Below are 12,131 nucleotides of genomic sequence, written 5' to 3'. Positions count from 1 at the left end.
TAATACACAAGTGTCAGTTTCTGCCTTTTATTCAGACAGTGAGGAGAGCAGAGAGCCTATCTTAATGTGAAAAGCTATATGCTTCTGTCAAACAGCAAATTTGAAAGTCATAAAACAAAAAAATGTTAACACTGGCATTCTTTGCATAAACTGAATTCAGTTACTCCTTAAAAGATGCATATTTGGTTATTCTAAAAATCCCAGAAATGCAAACTAAGTAGTGCATGAAACTTCCAGCGATTTTTTTGTTCCCACTTACTAACATCAATTGTTGAAGCAAATAGAGCTCTGCAGCTCTGTTTTTAATTTATCAATCTGTTCCTTTAAAAAAGGAATTTCAAGTAGAATTTCAAGTCTGCCCTGAATGCTATATACAACTTATAAGCTGACAAAATGTTGATCAGTACTAAGGGGCTCACTCTTCTCTTCAAGAAGAGACAGGGGAAAAAAACAAGAATTTCATTTCACAACTGAGATCTTTTTCTTAACCGTAAAGCTAAATCATTTAAAATATTCATATCTTGGCTACAATATGGCTTTCAACAGCACTGAAATGGAGAATGCTCAGAATGCAGTCGAAGTGTTTTTCTAATGATTATTCTGGTCCAGATAGCAACATATTTTCATATGCTTAAGGTTATGACAAGTATCTGTCATGCCTTACACACAAGCATGTATTTGATGTGTATCCTTTCATACAGCTCTGGGGCAGCTGGCTATTTGTTCACACTATGTTGACACTGGAAGAGAGTTAAGAGTCCCTTACCATATCATAGTATTGCTTCAGTTTCCTGGCAAAGATGCCTAATAAAATATCTGCTAAAGCAGCTTTGCAGAGTCTCTGGAAATTACTTCACTTCCTTAAGTGACTTGGCAAATTTTTGCTAGCAAAGCCAGAGAACGTAGATATGTCTGTTTGGATTACTACCCGAGTTCATGGCAGAATTCTTTTAGCTTCCAGTGTGCTGTAACACAGTGCAGAAGGAGCTGGAACATTTGTTTGTGCATCACTTAGCACAGCGAGGCCCCAGATCTATAGTGCAGAGCAGCAGCAACATCTAAGAGCAGAGGTTTCCTCTTCACCTGTCCCAAAGCCCACCTGAAGGCACTGCATCATCTGCAGTGGTGGGCTTGACTGAACCACCTGCACAGTCCATGACCAGCCTGCATCAGAGCCAGGAGCTGAGGCACTGCCAACCCAGCCCTGAGGGTCAGGAACAAAGTGAGGAGAAGGGAAGGGGGAAGCATTGCATTTTTCATAGAGGTTATTTGCTGCTTAAAACCTTGACTCACGGGGAGTTTCCCATGAAGGCAGAGAAGACTGTAAAACCACACGATCACATAATACTGTAAAAACCCTGAACAAGTACACAACAGAAGTTCTTGGATGACTTTCAGGAAGTTACTGTGAGCACCACCTCACAACGGGAGCAGTAACATGCACACCTGCCTTGCCCTGCCTTCCACCACAGTCCCTGTCTTCATGGCCACTTCTGGAGAGAGGACAGGGTCCAGACAAACTGGTGCAGCTCTCCAGGTGTGCTCACCATGGCACTGCTGGAGATACTTGCCCAGAGCAGTCTCCAATCCTGACCGTCAAGTGAGCTCCTTATGACCAACATGCACACAACACATGGACAAGGCAGGTTTAAACAGTACAGCTACATGAGGCTCCACATTTAGAAGGGCTCCATCTCTCCTAGGTGTATCCAGGCCACAACGTACCAGCATAGTTTCTCCCCCCCACCATGTGCTAGGTAACACAAGCACACACACAGTACATCTGCTCTGCCTAGAGCAACCTGGACTGACAAGATCATCTGCCACTGAGAAGGGTGTGTTTTCACTTCAGAAACTAAAATCAGAAAATATTGTCATCATGGCTGATCAAGCACACAGATTTGTGTATTTAGGCCCCTCAGTACATTCATCCACCACTGAAGTATTTTGATTGTCATGTGTTAATGCAAGGAATGTGTCTCTTGGGCATGAATGTGTTGACACCATTCAAGAGGCAGTACTGATTATCCCTGCCAGAATCAATTCTTGTGACTGGCAGTAAATCCAATCCGATCCAAATTGTGACTTGGATACCCTGAAGCATGACACAGTTATTTCAAGCTCAGATAGAATTTGTTTCTGTAATTTATATCTCTACCATTTTTGTGACTGTGCTTCCTGGTATGGCCATGTAGCCAGAGCTGCTGGTGCAGGAGACTCCAAAAAGAATAAGATACCCTGAGGCCATACTACCACAGCATCATATAGGGACACCACTTTCTTGTACACCCTCCTACCCACCAGCCATGCAGCAGGCAAACTGCTCAGTCTCAGACTGGCCAGTCTCAGACCGAGGCAGCCAGGACTTCGTCCACAGTCAGTGGCAGTGGAATAGTCCAGGTGATGTGAGAAGGATGACACTATAATCATTTCATGTGGGTGCAAAGTATTTGTTGTTTCTAGAAACAGCCCTCTCTGCTTGGTTTGGAGCACCCAAAGGAGACAAAAGGAGCAAAAAAGAGCCCCAGGAATCCACATGGTTCATGGCTGGCTGGAATCTGAAAGCCATCCAGAGCATAGAACCAACCCCCCAGCAGTGCTTTGATGAAACAGCATGCTTCCAGGGCCAGCACCAACTCCTGCAGACCAGCCAAGGCATCTCTGCACACACAGCCCCATTGTGCCTGTAAGTAGGCAGGCCTCGTCCTGCATTAGATGTATGACACAGTAATTCATGAACTATGACCTTTTTGCAAAGGGTATTGCCATGGATAAGCCTACAATATTTAATTTGGAGTGTCTCCAGACCACCACTGGTGAACTTTTTGTTGAGGAGGCAATTTGTGCCTATAGGAACAGCAAACCCTGCAGAGCCCCACCAGCACACAGCCATCTGCACAGCACCAGGTGGATCTCAAACCAGGCATGACCTGCCAATGCAGCCTTGCAGCCTAGAAAGTCAACCATGTCCTGGGCTTCATCTAAATTGCAGCCAACATGTCAAAGCATGTGGCTCTGCCCTCTATTCCACTCTCATGAGACCCCCCCCCTTCCCCCATAGTGCTGCATCCAGCTCTGGGGTCCCCAGCATAAGACAGACCCAGAGGAGGGTCACAGAGATGATGCAAGGGCTGGAACATCTCCCATAGGAGATGGCTGGGGTTATTTAGCTTTTAGGGAAGAGAACGTTCCAGGGAGACTTTATAGCAACATTCTGGTACCCAAAGGGGGGCCTAAAGAGAAGACTGGAAAGGACTCTTTGTCAGGTAGTGCAGTGATAGGATGGAGAGTAACAATTTTAAATTGAAAGATGATGTTTCAGATTAGATATTAGAAAAAAACTCTTTACTATGAGGGTGCTGAGAACTGATTTGACCAGAGAAATTATGGATGCTTGGAACTGGTTGCCCAGAGAAGTTATGGATGCCCCAACCCTGGAAGTGTTCAGGGCCAGGCTGGATGAAGCCTTGAGCAACCTTGTCTAGTGGAAGGTGTGTCTGCCTATAGCAGAGGGGGTTGGAAAGAGACAATCTTTATGGCTCCTTTCAACCCAAACCATTCTCTGATTCTGTGGCATTTGCTCCTTGTGGAGAGCAAAGGAGGAAGTGGAATTGCTGATTTGGTCAGGGAAAAAAAAGAAGCACCAAAACTGGTGTTGGTCACATCTTGGACAAAGATGGATTTTTTTTTTTTTAAGTCATAGTGAAACCAAAACATTCTGCATGCATCAGCCATATCAGCCATACATGTAGAGAGACAAACAGCAAATTCTTTCAAAGACCTTCCAGTCCTACTCCCCTTACATCCATAATTAAACTTTCTCTAAACCAATCTGTACAGTAGCTTCTCTTCATGAGATTAGTAAACCATCAAATATTTTTGATTTTAATAAATAATGAAACAAGTAACTTTGCATTGAATGCAGAATTTCCCAGTAGGGTAGTCACATTTTCTTTTGGTGTGGTTGCTCCAAATGACTTTTTTTTTCAGTTCAGGATTGAGTCATCACAAATAACAGCCTAGCAATTTACCAGTGAGTGGAGCTCCTTCTGCAAACTACATCAAGAGCAAATTTCAGCTGCTGTTTAGAGATAGAGTATTACTCGTTCCTATTGTCACAAGTATTTACACATTATCTGAGAAATATCAAAATCTTCATTACAGCAGATGTTTAGGGATTTTTTTATTTGATTAAATGAAAATTCTGAAAAACAGCAATCTATTCTTGCTGGGTTTATGCATGTGAGTTGGTCCACATCAGCCTGCAAAAATTAAGATTTGTGATACTCTGCACAAGTGCTGCACAGCAGCTGTGCTTGGTATCTGTAGACGGCCGGATTCTGGCAAGCTTGCACACCCTTTCACACCATGGAGGAATGGACAACATCCCTACACATGCAGCCCACAGAGGCAAAACAGATGCTTCAAGTCATGGTGTCTTGTCAGAGATATCCCCCACAAGGTGAAGTATTGTCTCAAGTAAGGCAGTTAAGCAATGCAAAGCCCCTTTGTGTCAACATAAAAGGTTCAGATGAAGCCTTCTCTTCCCCAGTGACACGGCAGCTGAGGTCTGCCCCAGCAGAGGAAGGGGCTCTGGGTCTCACTGAGTGCCTCCACCTCTGCCCCCCAGTTCCTGCCAGCTCCACTTCAGATTCTGTGCTGAGGCCCATGCCCCAGCAAAACTCAAGTCAAGAACACTCCACAAATGGCTCACCTGCTCTTCACATCACCCTGATGGAAGTGACCACATTTAATAGACAAAATGCTGAAAACACAAATTTCTTAAAACCAAGGAATAACGTGAAGTAATGCACAGATGTGCTCAGTGCTAAAACTTGTGAAAGAATCCCAGTCAGGGAAATAATTTACAACTCTATCACAGATATAGGCCACTACAAATCACAACAAATATGATAATTCAAAATAAAAGTCCACAAACAAACTTAGTTTTCTCCAAAATATTTCCATAATGATATTTTGGCATTCAGAACCTAATGTCTTTTTTTTTTTTTGGTAGAAGACCTCAAAATATATCTAAACATCAGTATGTCCATCAAGCTGTTCCTTTGAACAGTCACCTTCAGAGCACTAGGCTTTGAGCTGCTTCTCTGACATTGTGAATGGAAAAATTAATGAACTCAAAGTGGGCAGGAAAACATCTAGAAATGAGATATCAGGGTTTGCTTCATCAGTCAGTTAAAGAGCTAGACTGTGCTTAATGAAGAAAATTTAGGTTAGCATCCCATTTTAAGCAATTACTGAAAATAAGATAGTTTCCTATCCTATAGACATCAGAAAGTGGTGTCCAGCCTGTTCAGAGGGCTTTAAAGCTTGAACCAACACAGAGGATTTGCTCGGGCATTTCAAAATGCCTGCAGACCATCTCAAACAGACCTGGAATAAACAAAAGAGGAGGTAGACAAAAAAGTGGGAGGGAATCATACCCTCTCCTGAGCAGATATGAGCAGAGCAAGGCACTGCTTACCAGGGATCAGCAGCATCCTGCGCCTGGGGTCCGGCACTCCTGGGAGCAGCTGCCCTGCATCCCCCCTGAGCTCAGCCTGTGCCCTCTATCCTGCACGATGATCACACCAACCTCCCTAGCCTCTCACATTTTCTTCATCAGACTCCTGTAGCTCCCAGACGCCTATTACCAAGATAATTAAATATTATTACATTTAATTAATAAGTTCCCTTAGAAAACACACACATAAGTGCAGAGTTTCTCCTGCAGCCCTGTACAGGTCAACAGATTATTGATCTGGACTGATTAGACCTCCAAAACTTGCTGCCCAATGGGCTGTTCCTGGCAGGGCAGGAATAGGCAGCAGTTACGAGAATCCATGTCAGCACAACCATTACTTAACCTGGCACTGCTCACACCCTTGGCTGCCTGCCTCTGAGGTCCCTCCCTTGCCTGCCCTCTAACACCACCAAAAGGAAAAAAAAACCAAAGAAAAATCCAAGAAGCAGCAGGCAAGAAGGCTTTGTGACCCTGAAGGTTCACTCATTGACCAAGTAACCACACTAGGAAAAGCTCTTTAGGGTAACTGAAAGCTAGGGAAATATGAAGGGTCAGAGGATAAGAGAAAAGCTTGAGTTACAGGCACTGTTTCCCACTAAAGAATGCAAGCATGGGGTTTGGCATGTTTTGTGCTTTTTGGGGTTTTTTCTGGTCTTTCATTCTGCACAGGAACACAGCCTTAACCAAGCCAAAGCTGGTACAGAGATGTTAAAGTCATGATTCAGAAATACAGGTTTACAAGTTTTGGTGCTCACAGAGATTTCCTGCATGACCTCCAGCAAGTCATTTGTCTGTACAGCACTTCAGCTTCTAATCCATAAGGCAAAGACAATGCCTTACAGGCAAGTTACAAGGTTATTAGTGACTGCAAATAGCCACGATGATAGGAGGCAGAGCAGCAGTTAGGCAGATATGGAGATTCACCTCCTGCAAGATCCTGATCCCTTGGGGATTCTGTATGAGATCAAACCTCCTACAAGTAAAATGGCCACTGTCTAATTAACACTGATTTCCAGTCATGTTTCAGCCTCTCATACTGAAATTGCATTTATTATTGAAATATGGCTTAATCAGAATAAGATGGACTGTGTGTTCCTCCCTGCACAAAGCTCTCCAGCTTCCAGGGACAGCCTCATCGAGCCCTTTGGTCTTCACCTTCTTGACTCCATGCTTTTAGACTTGCCTGCCTCCCTCTTCATTTCCCCTTCCGCTAGAAGGGATACAAGCATTCATGATGTCCTGGTTATTATATTAAATTCTGCAGACTAGAGGGGAAGCAGATGCTCTCCAGGTCATTTTGAGGTTTAATATTCTGTTCAAACTGCACAGCCCTGTTTAATAAAAGCACAGACAAATGTCCATCATCACAAGCCTCTTGGAGGTCTCCAATGAGGGCTCCCACCTTTCCCAGCAGTTCCTTGGTCCTCCCAAGTCTGTCCTAGTCAGTTCAGCACAGCAATGGCACCAGAGCCCTCACCCACACCTGGAGTACAGGCACAGACAAAAATACAGTACAGACACCCAAAAAGTGTCCCTAATAAGGAAGCAGCTGATTTCTGTCCCAGTTGTGGGGCTGCCCTTCAGCCCCCAGCACTACAGCTGTGTCCTGCTCCAGGCATGGGAGCACACCCGGCAGACCCAACTCCTCTCCAGCACCCAGGGGGATTCCTCTACCTTATTAAAACTACTGAGAAGCCATTCTTTCAATGAACTGTTTTGTTGAGTGAATTTTGATCTGCTCCAGTCAAGAAGAGGCTCTACTAATTTGTAGCTGCTATGTTCTAAGATTTTTTTTTGTCAATTCATACTGTATGACTACTCACTGGGCACATTTATGATGTTTTACCAAAGGACTTATAATACATGAACTCATAAATTAGGAAAAATCCAGTAAGTAGATGTTAATTAATAACTTCAATCTATTACAGGCTTTTGACCTTTGCCCCCTTGAGCTGGAACCCTGAAAATAATCATATTTTCTTTCTCTATTTTTGTTAGTTTTAGAAAGCATCCCAACTTGTGCTATTTATTTTTAAAAATCAAAAGCAAAGCGGGTGAGTAGGTTCCAACCTTGCAATCTAAAACATACAAAGTTCTGTGCTGACGAACCATCCCACTCTGTAAGTTACTGGATCATGACTAATTTCGCATCATTACTTCAATGATGGTGTTGACTGAGGCAAGAAAACATTATTCCAGATTATGGGAGACAAGTATGCAAAAGTTAGAAGCAATGGCTGAAAACATTGCCAAGTGCAAAATGTCCTTCAGATTTTGAAATCCCAGCCTTCACTTGATTTTAAATCACTGATCAACCAGTTGTAAGGCAGAAAGAAAGCCCTCAGTAGCAATTCACATTCCCACTCTGAAAGCTTATTAACTGGTCAGGCTAATATTGAAATAATTATGGAAGGTCTCACCAGAAATATGAGCACAGCATATGAATTGCACTTGCTTTTTCAGGAGACCTTCAGCTTAGGCTGTTTTCATTTCTGCACTGCCTAGAAGACCACACTAGGAGCCACAATATCGTTGTTTTTCAAACCTTCATATTCTCTTGGACAGCATATTTTAAATTCTTCGGCTAAGCTTTTGGGAGCAGCTAATGATTTTGCTGCTCTTCTTATTGTATCTTAGCAGGACACAAGTTGTAGGAGCTGAGTACCTGCTCTCTGAGAAGGGAGTTCTCTCTGGAGTATTAGGAAGTAATTAGGAAGACCTAAAAATCCATAGCTAATTTTTGAAGACACACCAGCTGCACAGCATTGTCTTATTTAGAAGCCCAGAGAACTGCGCGTCTCTTTGGCTTCTTTTAATCAAGAACTCAAAATAAAAGTGAAAATTTAAACAGAACCCCGAGAGACTTCGGCTTGGCGCATTCCTGCAGTGTTAGTCAGCGGGGAGGGGAGGAGGCAGGGGCTGGAAGCGGCGCAGCACACAGGAGGTGCTGCAACACGGAGCATTTCAGTGCCCCGGGCTTGCCCTCGCTCCCGCACACACCGCGGCCACTCGAGTATCGGCCAGGGGTGGCACACCCAGCTTCCAGCCTGGCCTCCAAGGACAGCTGGGGAGGGAGGGAGACAGGAACAAAAGGGACTCGGGGGTCTCCCAGACGTGCTCATGCTGGCACCGCTGTCAGGAGCCTGGCGAAGGGGGAACAAGCTCCCTTCCAGTGCTGGCATGAGGCTCCCTGTCCCCGCGGCTGGCCAGGGACAGACACACAGCCTCTTCTGTCACAGCGCTGTTACTGGCCGGAGTGGCTTTAGCAGGAGAACCGGGATTAGCAAACAGCATCTTCCCTCCTTCCCCAGCGCTGTCTCACCCTGCCGGGCCGTGTGCGGGCTCTGCACTGCCATCGCAGGCTAAGAAGGCACCGCGATTCCTCCTCCTGCTCCTATCTCCAGATCACAGACAGATAAAACGAGCCAAATATGTGTAGCAATAATCGGAGGTGATTAGGAACAGCGTGCCACAAACAAGTGCAGGGGAACCCTTCAAAGACATGGGAACAGCTCAGCAATTGAAAGAAGATGCTAAACACAAAGGTTACCTCTCCAGAAAACAAACAAACGAAAAAAAAGACAACAACCCCAAATGAACAGTTCTGCCACTTGCTCTCTTGTTTACATCTTGGTTTGGATTTCAGGCTGAGATCATATTCCTAGGATAATGAAAGCCTTAGGCAAGCAAACAGCAGCAGGAGAGATTACGCTGAAGAAGGGAGGAAGAGCTCTTGGGAAAAGGGAAGGAATAGCCACCTTCGTAAGTGCAGATGCTGAAAAATGTTCTCTTAAGCTATGTATGGCAAGTCCCACATGCCAGGGCTACATGCATTTGATAAGAGATGGAGTAATGGAAAGCCAAATCAACTCCATTTTGGTCACACTTAGAGGGACAGGACTCCTTTGCAACTGCAGCTAAGCAGCAAACAAAAAGTTATTTCACACCTGTATTTGGTGTCTAGACCTGAAAGATTTATTTACAGATCTGTGGACCTAATCTGCAAAATCAACATGGTTTTGAGGATCAGTCCATTCATGCTACTGTCCATAATTAACAGGGTGACTAGCTCAGCTCACTATCCAGAGTCACAGCTACAAAAATGCTTTGTCTTCCCTAGGTTCCCACCAAGTGCTAACTAAGGCATATTAAGAGTACCCCTCTTTTGCAGCAGAACCAAGGCCCAGGCTCAAACACTTATTAAACCGGGCTGTTTTTCTCAGAAGGAAATAAAACTACAATTGCACAGGGAAGGCCATTGTGTCTGTCCATAGCTACTACCAGTTCAATGGGTACAGCCAAACAATAGAGGTAGCTTGAATTAATTAATAAATATCCCTTTAAAAGTCACACTGGCATAAATTATTTACCTCTTCATGGATGGGTTAGAAAAAACAAGGGCATTAAGGAAGCTGCAGCTGAGTCAAATGAGTCACAAAAAAAACCAGGACAAAATAAATAAAGCCTCACTAAAATTTTGCACAGCATCAGCACAAGAAAAAGTACTTACAGCCTGGAGAACACATACAGAAATGAAGAATAAGCATACCTTTTGGGTTAGGTTTTTGTCACCACCTACTCTCCTAGCCACTAAGAGAATTAGCATACAAGCTCTTGACCACAGCCATAGCGGGCAGGTCCCATCAAATCTTTCTGTCTCTATTCCACCTCTCTAGATGACAAAATAAAAACATGATAATGCATTTCCAGACCTTTTATAACCCAAAGGAGGCACCTCAGAGCCCACTGAATTCTTCTTCACAGGTGATTCTCCCTTTTGCAGCACATTGATATAACTATCCACAGTCTCTTCCAATTTCCTCAGCCCTGCTGCTGTCTCTCCCTCCCAGTGATGCCCAGATGGGCCACTCGACATCATTCACCCTGGTTCCTTTAAAGAAGTACTGGTGAGTTACCAGCAAAGGGGAATTACACTGGAATATTGGGAGAGAGAGCCTGGAAATATTCAGCCCTGCAGAAAAAATCTCATGGCAATAAAGAGGGGGCCGTTTTGTGTGAGCTGGAGGTGGATCAGCCTCCACAAGCTGTATCCTGTGTTGCTGGAGTCAACAAAGCCAAGTCCATTGACTCCAGTGGGCACTGAATCCAGATCCAATGGAGTATGACCAAAAATTAGCCTGTTTCTTGACACATACTATAATAATTCAAACAGCACAAGCTGTCCAGTTCATGATTAATTATCATCTCTGCCTTCCCCCTTCTCTCAGACTTTGAACTAATGGACAGAGTAATTAGCATGGGTAGGGAAGGAGAAATCTGCTAGCAGTGATGTGAACCCACAAACACACGTGCTCACACACATTAAATGAACTGATGTGGCTTAGCACCATGCTGAAAAATACTGAGGCAGTCAGCTATGACAAAGCAGTTTTTCATTTTATCTTTAAAAAATAAACAGAACTTCCAGGTACTGTGTGTCATATCAGATGTAGAAAACAAAGTCACTCATGACTAAAGTTCATGTCCACTAACTGGAAAGAAGTAATAGTCAGCCACACCTGAAAAATGGGCTGGAGAATAAGACACATAAAAAATAACCCACAGGTTCTGGTGCACCTCTGGCAAATATCAAAGGTCTTATGATTGCTACTGTTTTTCTTAGCAGTGCCAAGTATCATGCAATTAAGACAATCTGGACCCTCATTAAAACAAAATTAAATTCCCGGAGCTCAGAAGTGCTTCAAAGCAGGTATCTTTTAAGAATCAAAACCAAAGGCAAGTGAAACCTGACTTTGTAAAAACATGTATGTTCAGATCAGTTTTAGAAGCTCAGCTGCTAATTTGTGTGTGTGTGTGTTGGTGTTAGAAATACTGGGTTATGGAAGCACTGTGGGATTCATGCTCACCACTGATAAAGCTCGGAGTTAAACATAAACATGAATGAGAAAGTGGATATAGAATCATAGAAGAGCTTGATTTGGAAAACACCTTGTCATCTCATCCAAGCCTCCTGCAAAAAACAGGGAGACCTTCCACTGGACAGGTTGTTCAGAGTCCTTGAATGTTCCCAGGGGTGGGGCATCCACCACTTTTCAGGACAAGCTGTTCCAGCCCCTCACCCTTCCCATTGTAAAATAACCCTGCCAAACACTGAGGCCTAAATCATTACAGAGTTAGTTTTTCTAGCCCATAAGAATTGGCCAATTGCAAGAAAAGTGCCCCAAGAAGCATACTGAGAGTCCAGATGTGCTCCCATACTACTGGTTGGACATCCTAGGCATGGGTAAAGGAATACTGAAAAAATTCCTACAGCATGATTTCTTAGGAGCCATGAGTCAGCCAGCATGAAAATTGGTGTTAATCAGTGTATGCATAGAAGCATTAGCCCTAACACAGGACAGCTAAATCCACTCTGATCTTAGGTTTGGTGCTACAGACTGCTCATGCTTTCCCAATACTAAAAAGCTCCAATATTAATTGGAACAAGCCATCATGCACAAGCATTTTCCAGTACTTCTCACATACAGTCTATTCACTATTCTAAAACCTCAGCCACACAGTTTGCTGAAGCAGGACCTCTACCCATGCTGTTTCTCTGCTCCCAGCAGTGTGACTCACTGGTGGTGTGGAAAAAAAAGGGCTCCCT

At 44.0% G+C, this 12,131-nt stretch overlaps 1 protein-coding gene across 13 annotated transcripts in view; it reads right to left on the bottom strand.

Moving 5' to 3' along the window:
- Window positions 1–10,200, bottom strand: part of ZPLD1 (zona pellucida like domain containing 1) — a 98,047-nt gene extending 87,847 nt beyond the window's left edge. For 6 of the 13 annotated variants that reach the window (XM_014253321.2, XM_088051386.1, XM_088051387.1 and 3 more), the window contains exon 1: window positions 10,074–10,200. The gene's annotated coding sequence lies outside the window, so the exon portion shown is untranslated. Of the gene's footprint in view, window positions 1–5,485; window positions 5,722–10,073 lie in introns of those variants that run through there. The other 7 variants (XM_088051389.1, XM_088051393.1, XM_005523962.3 and 4 more) reach the window with 5 other exon arrangements.
- Between the last annotated feature and the right edge of the window lie 1,931 nt (window positions 10,201–12,131).

The sequence above is a fragment of the Pseudopodoces humilis genome, chromosome 2 (genome assembly GCF_049639895.1).
Source record: "Pseudopodoces humilis isolate 2021_Gansu_Grassland_sample_001 chromosome 2, ASM4963989v1, whole genome shotgun sequence".
Lineage (NCBI taxonomy): Eukaryota > Metazoa > Chordata > Aves > Passeriformes > Paridae > Pseudopodoces > Pseudopodoces humilis.
This window is presented reverse-complemented; position numbering and strand designations above follow the sequence as displayed.